The following is a 13,874-nucleotide window of genomic DNA, read 5'->3' as shown; positions in this document are numbered from 1 at the left end:
TCCCTAATGACTAATAATGTTGAGCATCTTTTCATGTGTTTATTGCCTATTTATGTATCTTCTCTGGAAAAATGCCCATTTAAAAGTTGGGTCATTGTCTTTGTTGTTGAGTTGGAATAGTTCTTTCATGATGTGTGTTTGTGAGGAGCCCTCCTCACACGGTGCTGGTGAGAATGTAAAATAATACAGCTACTCTGGAAAGCAGTTTGGTGTTTTCTTAAAATGTTAAATGTAATTTTACCCTGTGATCCAGCAATTCCACTCCTAGGTGTCTATCCAAGAGAAATGAAAATGCGTATCCACACAAAGACTTATAAGCAAATGTTCATAGCAGCATTATTCCTAATAGCCCCAAACCATAAACAATTTAAATGACCATCAACTAGTGAATGAAATTAGCAAAAAGCAGTAAATCCTAATGGAATATTATTCAGCAACAAAAAGGAAAGAAATACTGATACAACATGGATGAAACTAAAAAACATTATGCTCAGTGAAAGAAGCCAGAAACCAAAGACCACATATTGTATGATTCCATTTACATGAGATTTCCAGAAAAAGTAAAGCAAAAAGCCTTTATGGCAGAAAATAGTGGTTTTCTGAGGCTGGGGTGGGAACCGAGATTACACGTACATGGATGGGCGCAAGGTTTCTTTCTGGTGTGATGAAAATGTTCTAACAGTAGATTGTAGTGATGGCTGCCTAACTCTGTAAATTTACTAAAAATCACTGAAGTTTACACTCTTAAACAGGTGAAACTTCGGGTATGTAAATGGCATCTCAATAAGGTTACTTTTAAAAAATAATATGATTTGTATGTACATGTGGATAGCAGCCTTACTCTTAATTGCCAAAAACTGGAAACAACTCTCATGTCCCTCAGTCTGAATGGCATAAAAAACTGGGGTGCATCCATACAATGGAATGCCCCTGAGCAGTAACAGGGCAGAGCTAGGGATACCTGCAACAATACGGCTGAGTCTCAAACACAGTCGGCTATGTGAAAGGAAGCTGTCCTCAAAGGGCTTCGAGAACTGGAAAGCCACTTTTGTGGGAAAGCCAAAGCTGCACACACAGAGAACACATCAGTGGCTGCCAGGAGTGGGGCGGATAACAAAAGGGAAGCCAAGGGGAAATTTGGGGGTGAGAGAACTGTTCTACATCTTGATTGTGGTTGTGGTTGCACGACTCTGTATTTGTCAAAAATCAGAAATGTATGTCAAAAGCAGGGGCTGTTACCACATGTTTATTAAAAAAAAAAAGCAATGATATTGTCAAAGATTATTTTTCACAGTTTGATTTTTAAGAGCAAACAACTAGAAACAACTCCAATCATAATCCCAGGAGACAGGATAAATACACTGTTGTGTATTTACAGTATTAAATACACTGTACATCCATACAGGAAGTACTATGCAGTCATAAGAAAGGACGAGGAAGCTCTCTGGGGGACACTGATAGGGAATGATATGTGATTTGCTAAGTGAGACGGCAAATGAGAAAAAGAGAAAAAGAATATAAATATATTCATTTTTGCTACAGTGAAACTCTGGGTGCAGACACAAGAAAGCAGAAGAGCAGTTGTCAACTGTGTGAGTGAACGCAGTGGTGCAATGGGGTGGTTGCTGGCTGAGGTGAGAGTAGATTTTGTATTGTTTTACTATCATCTTTGAACATGTGGATGTATAACTTACGTTTTAAAAGGAAACAAATCACAACAAATCAAAAACCTGTTTGAATATAGTCCCTTCCTCCAATATACATATATACTCTCACCTTTGTGTCATCTGCAATTTGTCTTTTGTATATTCATCTTAGTCGATGATTAAAATACTGAACCGAACAGAGTTAAGGCAATCCTTGCAGTAAACTAATAAAAATCCCTCTTAAATTGATGTTAATCCATTCTTCCCCACTATTTTAACTGCACGAGTTACGAGAAGCACAACTATGGCCGAGTTACTTAACCTCCCTAAGCCTCTTTGTAAAATGGGTGTAAATAGTATCTCCCTTGCAGGGTGCAAATTAAAGGAGACAATATATGTTAAGTGTTCAGAGTCATGCTTGGCACTGAGAGGGCATTCAGTACTCGCTCACTGGCTTCCACTTTAGCTATGGTTATATCCTGGCTGGTATATTCACCTGTCATGGTAGTCAGCCCGTATCTCATGAGACCTATGGTGGTGAAGGCTTTCTCCTCTGTTTGCTGGGCTGCTTGGGTTCAAATTCCAGCTCTGAAATTGTCTAGTTGGTGGGCAAGACCTTTCAAAGCCACAGGATCTTTGGTTACAGATGGAAGTGACAAAGGTGCTTAGTTTACGGGATTAAAAAAAGAACTAAAGATATAAGAGATGAGAGGTCACAGCAGCGCTGGGAGCACACAGTGTATAATCAATAAAAGTTAGCAATATTATTATTTTGTCTACCACATGCCTGGTTCCCTATTATATGAAACGACATAAAGAGTATCATACTATCTAAATTTTGTAAAAACATCACACTAGACTTCATTTCTAGCTTGTCTTGACTTTCTAATTATACTTCAAACTTCAAAAAAAAAGTTTACTCCTACCAACTGCTCAGACACACAAAAATATACTGATGGATAAATGATAATGGGTTTTAAAATTTCCCTAACACAGGCATAATACAGGCTAGCTCTAGAAGAAACAGAAGTTGAAATCAATATTTATATATTGGGTTGTTTTCTCCAACATTTGGGATTTAACAGGCTTTGGATTTCTAGGTAGCTGGCAATACAACACGACTATATGTATAAACTAAAGTTTTCTGAAAGAAAAAAAAATGAACTCATTTTTAAAGAAAATATATTGTTCTGGGGCACCTGGGTGGCACAGTTGGCTAAGCGTCTGACTCTTGATTTTGACTCAGGTCATGATCTCAGGGTGGTGAGATGGGGCTCACACTGGGTGTGGAGTGGAGCCTGCTTAAGATGCTCTCTCCCCCTCTCTCCGTCTGCCCCTCCCCGCCTCTCTCCTCCATCTCTAAAAAAATAAATGAAAGAAAGAAAGAAAGAGTATTGCTCTTATAGTCACTTCTGAAATCTAGGTACCCAAATTAATCTCAATGGATTACAAAAATCCCGAAGTTGTTTGTTTTTTTTTAAGTACAATCAGTGAAAGCTCTCCATGTACTTTTTATTCCTTATAACATTGTTACCTCTTTTGCTCTTTCTTAAAGTAGCCGGAGAAGTTCGGGATTTTGAATTTAGTCCTTGAGAGCAAGTATTCAGGATTACCATATCTGTACTGGAAATGACTAACTACTGCAGGGGAATGCAGTTCACGTTGCTGTGTTCCACAAGCCCTTTGTTTTTCAAGCAACATTACTTTAATTATTTCCTATAAATACATCATTGTCCTTAAGAAAAATATTTTTCAGATAAAGATGAAAAAATCTTTAATCATCACTTGGAACATGGACCTTGGAACATCACTTGGAAATGACCTCAGCATATTATAAACCTTCTGAAACAGATTTAGTGCATAAAGCCCAATTGCCAAATAAAAGCAACTATTACATGGAATTTCATTAAACAAGTTATTTTTGAAAGACTCAAGAGTTTTTATCAGATAAGTGGCAACAGAATATTTTTAGAAAATTTTGGGAGATACGGTAAAAAAAACAACAAAAAAACCCCCTGCCAACTGGACAGAACTGAGTTGTCAGCCAGAGAGGGCTCCCGCTTACCCTCACCCATCTCCAGGGCCACCTTCAACTCTTCTCAGGTTTCCTCTCCAAAAAGAAACCTTTGGCTGGCATGACCATTCCCTGTCCGGCCAAGATTTCCATTAAACCATGGGTAGGAATTACGATTTCCTTTTGAATCCGAGAGAGACCTGGGTCCTGAAGTATTCAACAGCAGTGGAATTCTGACCACGAAGCAGTGACGGCCCTTCTGGAGGGGCTGGGCAGAGGGTGTGCCTGGTGTTAAATACACTCTTACCAAGATGGCTCAAGAAAGGGAGTAAGCACCTGCACCCAGCCGACCGATCTGAGACAGACAGCAGTGGGCAGGCACTCATGGTAATGTAACATTCCAGTCTCGATCTTCTTAGTGCACCGCACTGTGTTTTTTTGTTTTTTTAAAGATTTTATTTATTTATTTGAGAGAGAGAGAATGAGAGATAGAGAGCATGAGAGGGAAGAGGGTCAGAGGGAGAAGGTGACTCGATCCCGGGACTCCAGGATCATGACCTGAGCCGAAGGCAGTCGCTTAACCAACTGAGCCACCCAGGTGCCCCAATACCCGGCACTGTTAAAAGTTTGTAAACCTGAATATGGTCTCTGAGGCTGCAGGCAAGTGGTTGGGGTGTGGTGCGGGGAGGTGAGTCTTTCTTTGACGTGCTCAGGCAATGCCAAGAGGTACAAAGTACAAAACAAAAGAGAGATTTCACAGCTTTGAACAACCCAACTCCATGCACAACAGCAAAGTACGCAAAGAACATACAGGAAAAAATAAAACAGGGAAAAGTGTAGTAGTTAAAGAAATACTCAAAGAAAAACTGAGAACAACCTACTGCCCATCAGTAGGTTAAGTAAATATTGGTATATTAATTTTGCTGAAATTATGCTATAATTGAAAAAACAAACAGATCTTTATGAACTGAAAGGGGAAACATCCATGATATATATTAAGTAGACAAACTTGGCTACTGAACAGAAGGGATCATGTCTACAAACAACACATACACAGACTGAGCAAGGGACTGGGGCAGGTGCGCGGAGCAGTGGGTAGGTTGGGAGGCTAGAGCAGGCAGGGAGAGTATGGGCAAGGAAGGCTAAAGAAAGGGGAAGATGGTGAGCTGGACAGAGACAGGGCAGGAGGCAAAGAAGAGCAGAAATGGGCAGGCAGACACGGAAACCGACACACAGGGACTGACTGCCAGTGTATACTTGCATGGGTGAGTGCTTGGAGTGTTCTAGACTGCAGCCGCCAGGCCCACGTGTCCGTTTAGATTTAAATAAATCTCACACTAGTCACATTTCAAGTGCCCCACGGCCACATGGGGTGAATGGCTACCGCCCCGGCGGGCAGACAAGAACCTCCCCATCACTGCCCAAAGGTCTGCTGGGTAGTGCTATGCACTACCCTTTGGGATTGTGTGAACTTTTTACAATGAGCATGTTGTACTTGTGCAGTCTGCAAAGAGAATAAAGACATTTCCGACTGGAAAAACAGAAATACATAGCTCCCCCTGCCCCATTCTGCATCTCTTTTAATAGTTCTTTCTCAAACAGCACAGAAGCACCAGAGTTCATACAGCCTTAATGATCTATATACTGCCAATTTTCTAAGTTATCCGGTTCTTACTAAGTCAGTTAACTACTTAACAAGAGTTCAAATACCAGCAAAATAAGACAGACAACGACATATATTCGGAGAGTCGTGACATCCCTCTTGTTCTCTAAAATCTAAAGAAAAGGTCATGTTACTCATTCTTAGTAAAGTAAGAGCAGTTGATAGAAACCCCTTGCAGTTTAGACAAACATTTTAAATGGAAGCTTTTCTTCAAAAGAATAATAGCATTTAAAAATAGCATTCATTTTTTTCTAATTCAATTCAGTACAGAGTAGCGAAGAAAAAAAAAAAGTAAGCCTGAAGTTAAAAAAGGGGGGCCACGTTAACTGTAAAAGAAAATGCCAATGTTAGGAACCCATTTTCAAATGAAAGCTGTAACACCAAAGCAATGAACGTTCATAATAACCAGTTTCTAAAGGCTTTCTCATGTAAGAGAAGTTCGAAGCATCTGGTGAGGTTTTAGGAGAATAACACTTTAAAGAAAAGTTAATAGGAAGGTCTCCAGAAAAAACAGAAGGGATATATACAAGTTTGTGGGGAATGTACAAATGATAACATTTTGAGACCCCCTAGTCCGCTCTGAAAAAAACCACTGACTGCTGCTCAAAGATCACAGCCCCAGTCCCTACTGCTATCCTCAACAGCATCCAGCGACCCACTGGGTCCTGTAGTTAGATCTAATCTGTGCCCTCAAAGTTCTCAAAACCCTGCCCAGTACCACATCCACCGACCTGCCCAATGCCACCACCTGCTACTCTCGTGCCAGACCCTAAGCTCCAATCACAACCATCTGTTCAAAGTTCCTACTGGGGAGCTTTGCATAATATATAAATTTCCAGTAATTAAGACAGTATAAAAGTGACACAAGAATGTATGATAGCCCAGTGGAGAACTCCTGCATATTGAGCAATGTGAATACAAGACAAAGTGGCATTACAAATCAGTGGGGAAAAAGATGGACTATGCAATCAGGGATGCTGGCTCATGCCACTAGTTTATTCACATGGAAAATTATTCCCTATCTCATACCACACACACAAATAAATTCCATGTGGATTAGACTCATGCTAAGGAGCAGAACAAACTTTAGAAGAAAATATGGTAGGATCTCTTTATGACCCCAAAGTACTCTGAGTACGGCAGGATTTATTAAACATGAGGCAAAAAGCACCAACCATAAACGAACAGACTAATAAATATGACTTGATTAAAATGTAAACTTGCACACAACAAAGCACACCATAAAAAATAAGCCACTGGGAGAACATATTTGAAATGCAAAATATCAACAAAAGATAAGTAGTCAGGATATATAAAGAACTAAAGATATAGAAGGAGGTGGGGGGAAGCAATCCAACAGAAAAACATACAAAAGAGAAGTCACAAAAGAGTGAAATAGCCAAATAAACATAAATAAATGATGCTCAAATACACGAGAAATCAAGAAAATGTACCACTTCAAATTAGCAAAAACTGAAAATCTGATAATACCAAGGCCTGGCAAGGATATAGAACAACAGGGACTCTCAGACATCACTACTAGGGAGCTGCACTTTGTACAACTACTCTGGAGAATGATCTGGAAACATCTAGTGAAGTCAAGGATGCATATACCCCATGCACCAGTAATTCTACCTCTAAGTACACTCTAAAGGAGCTGTTAAATATGCACAAGAAAATATGTACTGCATGTTCACAGCAACACTGTTTAATAGCAAAGCATGGAAATTACCGAAGCTCCCACTGACAGCAAATGAACAAACTATTATGATCCTAGAATGCCATGTAACAAAAATGGGTAACAGTAATGAATAATAGCAATTATTGCTACATATATCTATATGGAAATATCTCAAACGTATTGTTAAATGAGCAAACCAGTTGCAGAAATATACACAGAATATACCATAGTGCACAAAATTCAAGATCCACAAACTAAATACGGTGTTTGTAAATATAAGTGCATGTAACACGAGTAGAAAGCCATGTAAGGGAATAACACACCCTCACTTCAGGATGATGGTTCTTCTGCAAAAGGAAGATGGGTAAATAGCATCTGGCAGGGGTACACAGGGGGCATCAACTCTATGGCAATGTTTTACTTTATATCATTTTAGGCTTTTAATGTAAAGCAAAGGTAGCAAAATGTTCAGATTTGACTAAGCTGTGCAGAGGCTGTATCATTCTCCATATTTTTCTATACCTATATGGTATATTTCAAAGCACAGTTGCATTTTAAAGAAAGAGAGAAAGCATCAGAGGCTAATACCTACTAAAGCGCTGTCTCCTAACGTCACGCCTGTGGCCACGGGCAGCTTTTCTGTTTTCTTTTCTCACTTTCTGTATTTTCTACTTCTTTTTTTTCCAGAAAGTCAACCCAGATACTTCTAGTCCAATTTCTTCTCCTGTCTTACTCCCCAAACCAACACGGTACTTTCTTGCTCTTGGAGAGCATTTATATCAATTGTGTCTTAAATGTTTACAAGGGGCCAGTTCCCGTGCCAGGAGCTGGAGAAACACACATTGTCCTTTCCTCCATAAAGTTTCATCTCAAGGAACGGAAACATTAAATAAGCATGGAAAAAACTATGCAATTAAAATTGTGAGGAATACTATGAAGGAAAAGAATAGGTGCTATGGGAACATATAATAGGAAGGCCCAAACAGAGCCTAGTCTGGATTGGAGGAATAGGAATATGCCAGGAACGGAAGGGTGGAAGGGCCTTCTGGACAGAGAGACAAACCAACCTGGTGTCTTATTCACTAGGTTGGAGCACCTCAAGGGCAGGGATTGCTTCTGATTCCTATCTGGGCCCATTTCTTCCTTGGGGCTTTGACAAATGCTTCCTGGCTGATTCGCAGGCAGCCTCTGAGCAATCAGGAGACTCTGTCCCTGTAGCTCTAACGCAGGAAAGTAGTCCCTGGTGAAGGGCCCAAAAGGTAAAAGGAGCAGTCATTCAAACAGGCAGAAGGGAGTCTGAGCCCACTGCGTGTGGTAGTTCAATCCCTGCTATATGCTCCATGTCAGGAAAGAGGGTAGCCTTTTTCTTCATCTGTCCACCCATCTGTTTATCCATCTCCTTCCTTGTGCAGTACCCTCACCCTCACCCTATTCGTCAATTTAATTCAATACTTTTAAGGGGATCTATGTGTGCCAAGCTAGGGATATGAACACCCATATAAGCATAGTTTCTGCCACGCTTCTGGACCAGTGGATCACAACCAAGGGTGATTGTGTGCCCCAGGGACAATGTTTAGAGACACTGTTGATTGTCACAATGCAAAAGAGGGTGGGGGTACACTACTAGCATCTGTGGGTACAGTCCAAGGATGCTCCTTACAATGACAGTCCCCCACAACTAAGAATTAATTATCTGGCCCCAAATGTCAATAATGCCAAGGCAGAAAAACCTGGTATAGATGATTTAGAACCATGTCTAAAGGGCAAATGGCAGAGGTCAAAAGCCAGAGGCTGAACAGGTCAAATGTCAGAGGCCTAGAAGAGTATTAAACACCAGATCATTAGACAAGCACATAAACAGTGTCAACAGTGCTGAGGATGAGAAACTTGCTCTAGAGAATTAGCAATGTAATCATACCACGATGCAAGAGGAGTATAAAATATCATCCAAATTCAGATGCAGCATTTAATCTAGAACCGGGAGTGAAAAGGTTTCCTTGGAAGTGACATCTAATTCAAAACCTGAAAATCAGACGAGTTAGAAAGGGATGTAAGGATGAAGGCAGGGTAAAGGGGCTATCCCAGACACAAGGGCAAGTGGGACTATGAAAAGAAAAAAATACCTCTGTACAACGGAGCGGCTACTGAAGGGCTGGAGAGGTAGACGGGCCCAGATCAAAATGGGCTTGCGTGACAGGTAAGAAATGCAGACGTTGTCTTTAGGGCAGTAAGAAGCCACCTAAAGGATTGACACAGAGGAGTGATATAAGCAAAGCTTGTTTTAGGACAATGGACTGCTAAGAAACTGAGTGGGAGGGGCCTCCCGGGATCCAGATGACAGAGTCGTGGCTTGACCAAACGCTGATTCTGAGGATGGAGGGGAAGCATTCAAGAGATGCTTGGTGGGGGGCGCCTGAGTGACTCAGTTGGTTAAGCATCTGTCTTCGGCTCAGGTCATGATCCCAGGGTCCTGGGATCAAGCCCCGCATTTGGCTCCAGGATCCACGGGAAGCCTGCTTCTCCCTCTCCCACTCCCTCTGCTTGTGTTCCCTCTCTCGCTGTCTGTCTCTCTCTCTGTTGAATAAATAAAATCTTAAAAAAAAAAGAGAGAGAGAGAGATGCTTGGGTATTAAGTACCGCACCGAGATGTGTACCTATGCCAGTTCTCTGCTTACTAATTTCAAAGCCCCCCACACTCCAAAACCCAAAAGTTTTAAAATAATTCATCTCTGGCCCAACCTAACCGGAACTATGTGGCAGCAAAACCAGAACCTAAACTTATTTGAGGCTATTCGAAGCACATTTATTCCTATTTAATGTAAATATTTCAAGGCAGACGTACCAATGTTTAATTACAGGGTACTGCCCCAGACCTCACTGGGTAGCATATTAACTTTTTAAAATTCAAAAAAGTCCAGGGGCACCTGGGTGGCTCAGTCGGTTAAGCATCTGACTCTTGATTTTGGCTAAGGTCATAATCTCAGGGCTGTGAGATTGGGCCCCATGTCGGGCTCCACACGGGGCGTGGAGCCTGCCTGACAGTCTCTCTCTGCCGCCTCCCGAACACTTCTCTAAAAATACCCAACAAACAAACAAACAAACAAACCAGAAAAAAAACTTCTCTAAAATTAAAAAAAAAGCCTGTATTCCAAAATGCAGCTGGGCTCAAGGTTCTACAATAAGGGATTGGGGACTTACACAAGGTGCTAAATAAATTTTTATCAAACTCCAGGGAACTGGGCAAAGTAGGTTACTGGATGATTATGTGTTCAGAGTATTTTTCTAAGTCACTCTCCTTACTAACAACAGTACAAAACTTTCAGATAGCTCATATATACCTACCACCTGATTCATTTTATGTAACTTTGCCTTAAAAACCTGGAAATTTGGCATGTGATCCTAGCAGACACATCAGCAGGATTTGGAGAAAGAACTAAGATTATTTCACTGAAATTTATCTATTTACTTCATCATTCTTCCTCCCAGGATTGCCACAAAGAAGAGAGAGTGGGTACAGTCAGTAACAAGCACCAGATCTTCATCTTAGTAGAATCATTCCAAGTAGAGCCAGTTAGGAGTTGAAAGAGCCTGAGGTCACTCTCCCACTCACCATAAACACATCAGTGACCTGATGCTTTCTCAGGCAGAGGAGACCTGGCCCCTGTGACTTTGTGTCAAGTGGTCACTGGGCACAGCCGCAGAGACAGGGAGGAAGGGCCTGGGACTCACTCTCATTCATTCCTTCACTCCTCAACACGTATCTGTGAAGAGGTTTCTGTGTCCCAGACACTGTTTCTTCTAGGTGCTGAGCATATGATGGAGACAGACGTGGTCCCTCAGAGGCTATGGACTCTACAAGGGCACAAGGACCTGAAACATGTCATTACAATAAGGTGTAAGAAGTGAGGAAGGGAAAGCATAATGATGACAGAATGCAGCAGAGGGACCAAATGAAATAGGAAGGAAAGAATCCAGAAAGATCTGAGAAAGTGATATTGAAACGGAGACCTACAGGATAATGAGAAATTTGGATCTGAAGGTACTAGAAATTTCGGAAGCAATGGAACTGAAGTGAACCAGACAACAGGAGAAAGTAATGTTTGAGAGCTAAGGGTGGGAGGTTAAAAGTCTGAGCTCTGAGCCAGTAGAAACATGGTGGAATGCAACCTCAAGTGTAGGCTGCAAAGGAGCTATTATCTATCCATCCTAGTGGAAATGCGACTACACTTTCTGATGCTCTGGAAGGCACTTCCCGCCCCCAAAAATAAATGAATGTGGGGAGTGGGTTTAAAATACCTAAACACTTGTTTTATGCTTATTTGGGCTGGGGGAAAACAACCCTTCTAATGTAATAAAGTACACCTAAAATGCACTTCAAATGGACAAAATAAATAGTTGTGTACTGAAACATTTAGAACACTTACAATGAGTCTGAATAATAAATTAGGTCATAAGCAGCATGCTGCCAACTTTGTAAAGCACTATGGTCTGGCAGGGTACTTTAGAATAATAAATTTACCAGAAACATAATTAAGATATTCAGATGTCAATTGAGGAGACTTTGGCACATAAAAGTTTCCAACCACAAATATACCAGTGTAAATCATACTCTATATTCTGAACCTATGACAGTTTGAAGAGCAAATGCTAGTATTCTACCCCAACGACCCCAAGGAACTAGCCATTCATAGCCACTACTTTTATTGACAGACTCCTGTTATCCCATGCCAGAGCAAGACTTTTAAAAACTAGTGTTAGCCATTTTAGTTCTATCTGTGTAATGCTTTTTATCCTAAAATAATTCAAGAGACCTGCTAAACTAAAAGAGCTCATACTTAACTTAATGCACCCTGGAGACTTTGGGCGGAAAATGAAGCCTGATGTAGGAGGAGGCAACACCTCACAACTATTACTTAGTTTCTTTGTGGATATGCTTTTTTTCCCCCCAAAACTGTCACCACCTCCTTTTTTGTTAGAATCATGTACTGACCACGCAGCCCCTCCTGAATTCCTCAGTGACTGGGCCTGATGTGTAGTTTTCCTGTGTAACCCCCTGCCATCATGCTAGAGGAGCTGGACTTCTAATTATCCCGGGTCCCAGAAATTCAGCTTCCTCCACAAAAGGAACCTTCCCATCCTCTCCAACCCCCACACAACAATCCCATCCCAGGCTCACCCTAGAATTCGGTGACTACACCATTGGCCTCCTTCTTTCTGCCTCTTGTACCTGCTTGTGCAGCTCCCCTTCCCTCCCTCCAACCATCCCTCAATTCTACATCCAACTTTCACTGAACACCTGCCTTTTGCCTAATTCTGTTCGAGGTATAGCGGGAAAAGCAGTATGAAAAAATTATGACATAGTAACTCAGACAGAAGCGTCTGTCCTCACAGAATTTACAAGTAAGTAAAATACACTGTCAAATAGCGGTAAGTGCTGTGGAGACAAAGAGAAAGGCAGGGAATGGGGACGTTAGTGCCTGACAAGAGGAGCACCTTTTCAAATAGGGCGGCTAGGAAAGCCCTGAGAAGGAGACACCCGAGTAACCCTCACCCTGAAGGAGGTAAGGGATCAAGCTATAAAGAGGACATGGAGTACAACGGGGATACCAAAATCGGACTTCTACTATCGACCGATCCCTCCAGCTGCTGCACTCAGAACAGACTGGAGTGGGAGCAGAACCAGGGAGAGCTGGTTCTCTCTCGCCTTGCTTCCTTTGCAGCGCCATCCAGGGGTGGTTTTCCCTCCCCAACCCTCGTGCTACTGGACTCGGAGGTGGGGTAAGTATCATACTGCTCGTCAACACTCTTGTTTCCAGACGCTCCCTCCACCATCCCCCTGGAGGCCCCTGGCTCTGAATGTCCTATCATCAGACTAGCCTCACTACCGGGCTGTTATCCAACACCCCTCACCCCCATTGATCATCTGCTAAACCAAGAATACTCTCTGTCATCACAATTTCATTTACCTACCCTCTGGCCACCACCTTCTAGATTTCCAGCTCCCTTTCTTCCAAAGTCTGGACCCACCAATCCATTCATCCTCCTGGGGTCTCCACGCACCGATCTTACCACCATTTTACTGTTCCTTGTTCCTTGAGATGGTCTCTTTCCTCTTCTACTTAGTCTCAGTCCCTTGAACTCCACTGCTCCTTTGTGCCTGCTTGGCCGACCGTGGATGCTGATTAAATCCCACGCCACCCCTACTCCACACCTGGAAGAGCTGATGGGGTGGAAGGAAGTCCAAAGTCAGCAGAAGAATGCTCCTGAGTAGGTCACAGGGGATGGTATCCAGGGCAGAAGGGACGCCCCAGATGGGACCTGTAGCAGGGGAGGGAAAGCTGAACGTAGGGTCCCTGCTGAGTGCAGGGTCCATGTGCGGTTAGGAAGGAGCGTTTGGCAGAAGCAGCGCGAGGATGTCCTCTTCTGGTTGCTTCTATGTTCTGAGTGATGGGCAACAAGGCCATGGAGGAGTGTGAGGTGAGGAAAGTGGTTAGAGGCCTGAGGCAAAGAGAGCGGGGGGAGGGGGAGAGTGCACGTGGCACCTCCCTCTTCCAGGTTACCCAGCAGCCCCTCTGCCCTCACTTGCCTCTCTCTAACCACCCTGGAACCCGGCAGGGGCGGTGGAGGGGGCAGGCCACTTCACCGGTACCAATGTCTAACTCTGGCTTTCCCCCTCCAGATCCCTAGACCTAAGCACTGCTGGACAAACTCAGAAAACAGAGAGGAGTCTGTCCCCAACACACATTAACTGATTTCAACTGGATTCTCAGTGTTTCTCAGTAAATCCTTTCCTCACCTCCGGTTAATGCCCATCCCAAAGGCCACAGCAAGTGAGGGTCTCCTACTTTCTTCAGGTCCCTAGCACCACCC

At 42.6% G+C, this 13,874-nt stretch overlaps 1 protein-coding gene across 8 annotated transcripts in view; it reads right to left on the bottom strand.

Moving 5' to 3' along the window:
• MRTFB (myocardin related transcription factor B) overlaps window positions 1-13,874 on the bottom strand; it is a 277,869-nt gene that overhangs the window by 146,174 nt on the left and 117,821 nt on the right. For 3 of the 8 annotated variants that reach the window (XM_027613660.2, XM_027613659.2, XM_027613662.2), the window contains one exon: window positions 9,128-9,243. The exons of 4 other annotated variants lie outside the window; for them this stretch is intronic. The gene's annotated coding sequence lies outside the window, so the exon portion shown is untranslated. Of the gene's footprint in view, window positions 1-7,592; window positions 7,612-9,127; window positions 9,244-13,874 lie in introns of those variants that run through there. One more of the 8 variants, XM_035722560.1, reaches the window with a different exon arrangement.

This window comes from Zalophus californianus, chromosome 10 (genome assembly GCF_009762305.2).
Source record: "Zalophus californianus isolate mZalCal1 chromosome 10, mZalCal1.pri.v2, whole genome shotgun sequence".
In the NCBI taxonomy this organism is placed as follows: Eukaryota; Metazoa; Chordata; class Mammalia; order Carnivora; family Otariidae; genus Zalophus; species Zalophus californianus.
The sequence above is the reverse complement of the archived record's forward strand: the minus strand, read 5'-3'. Positions and strand labels throughout refer to the sequence as shown.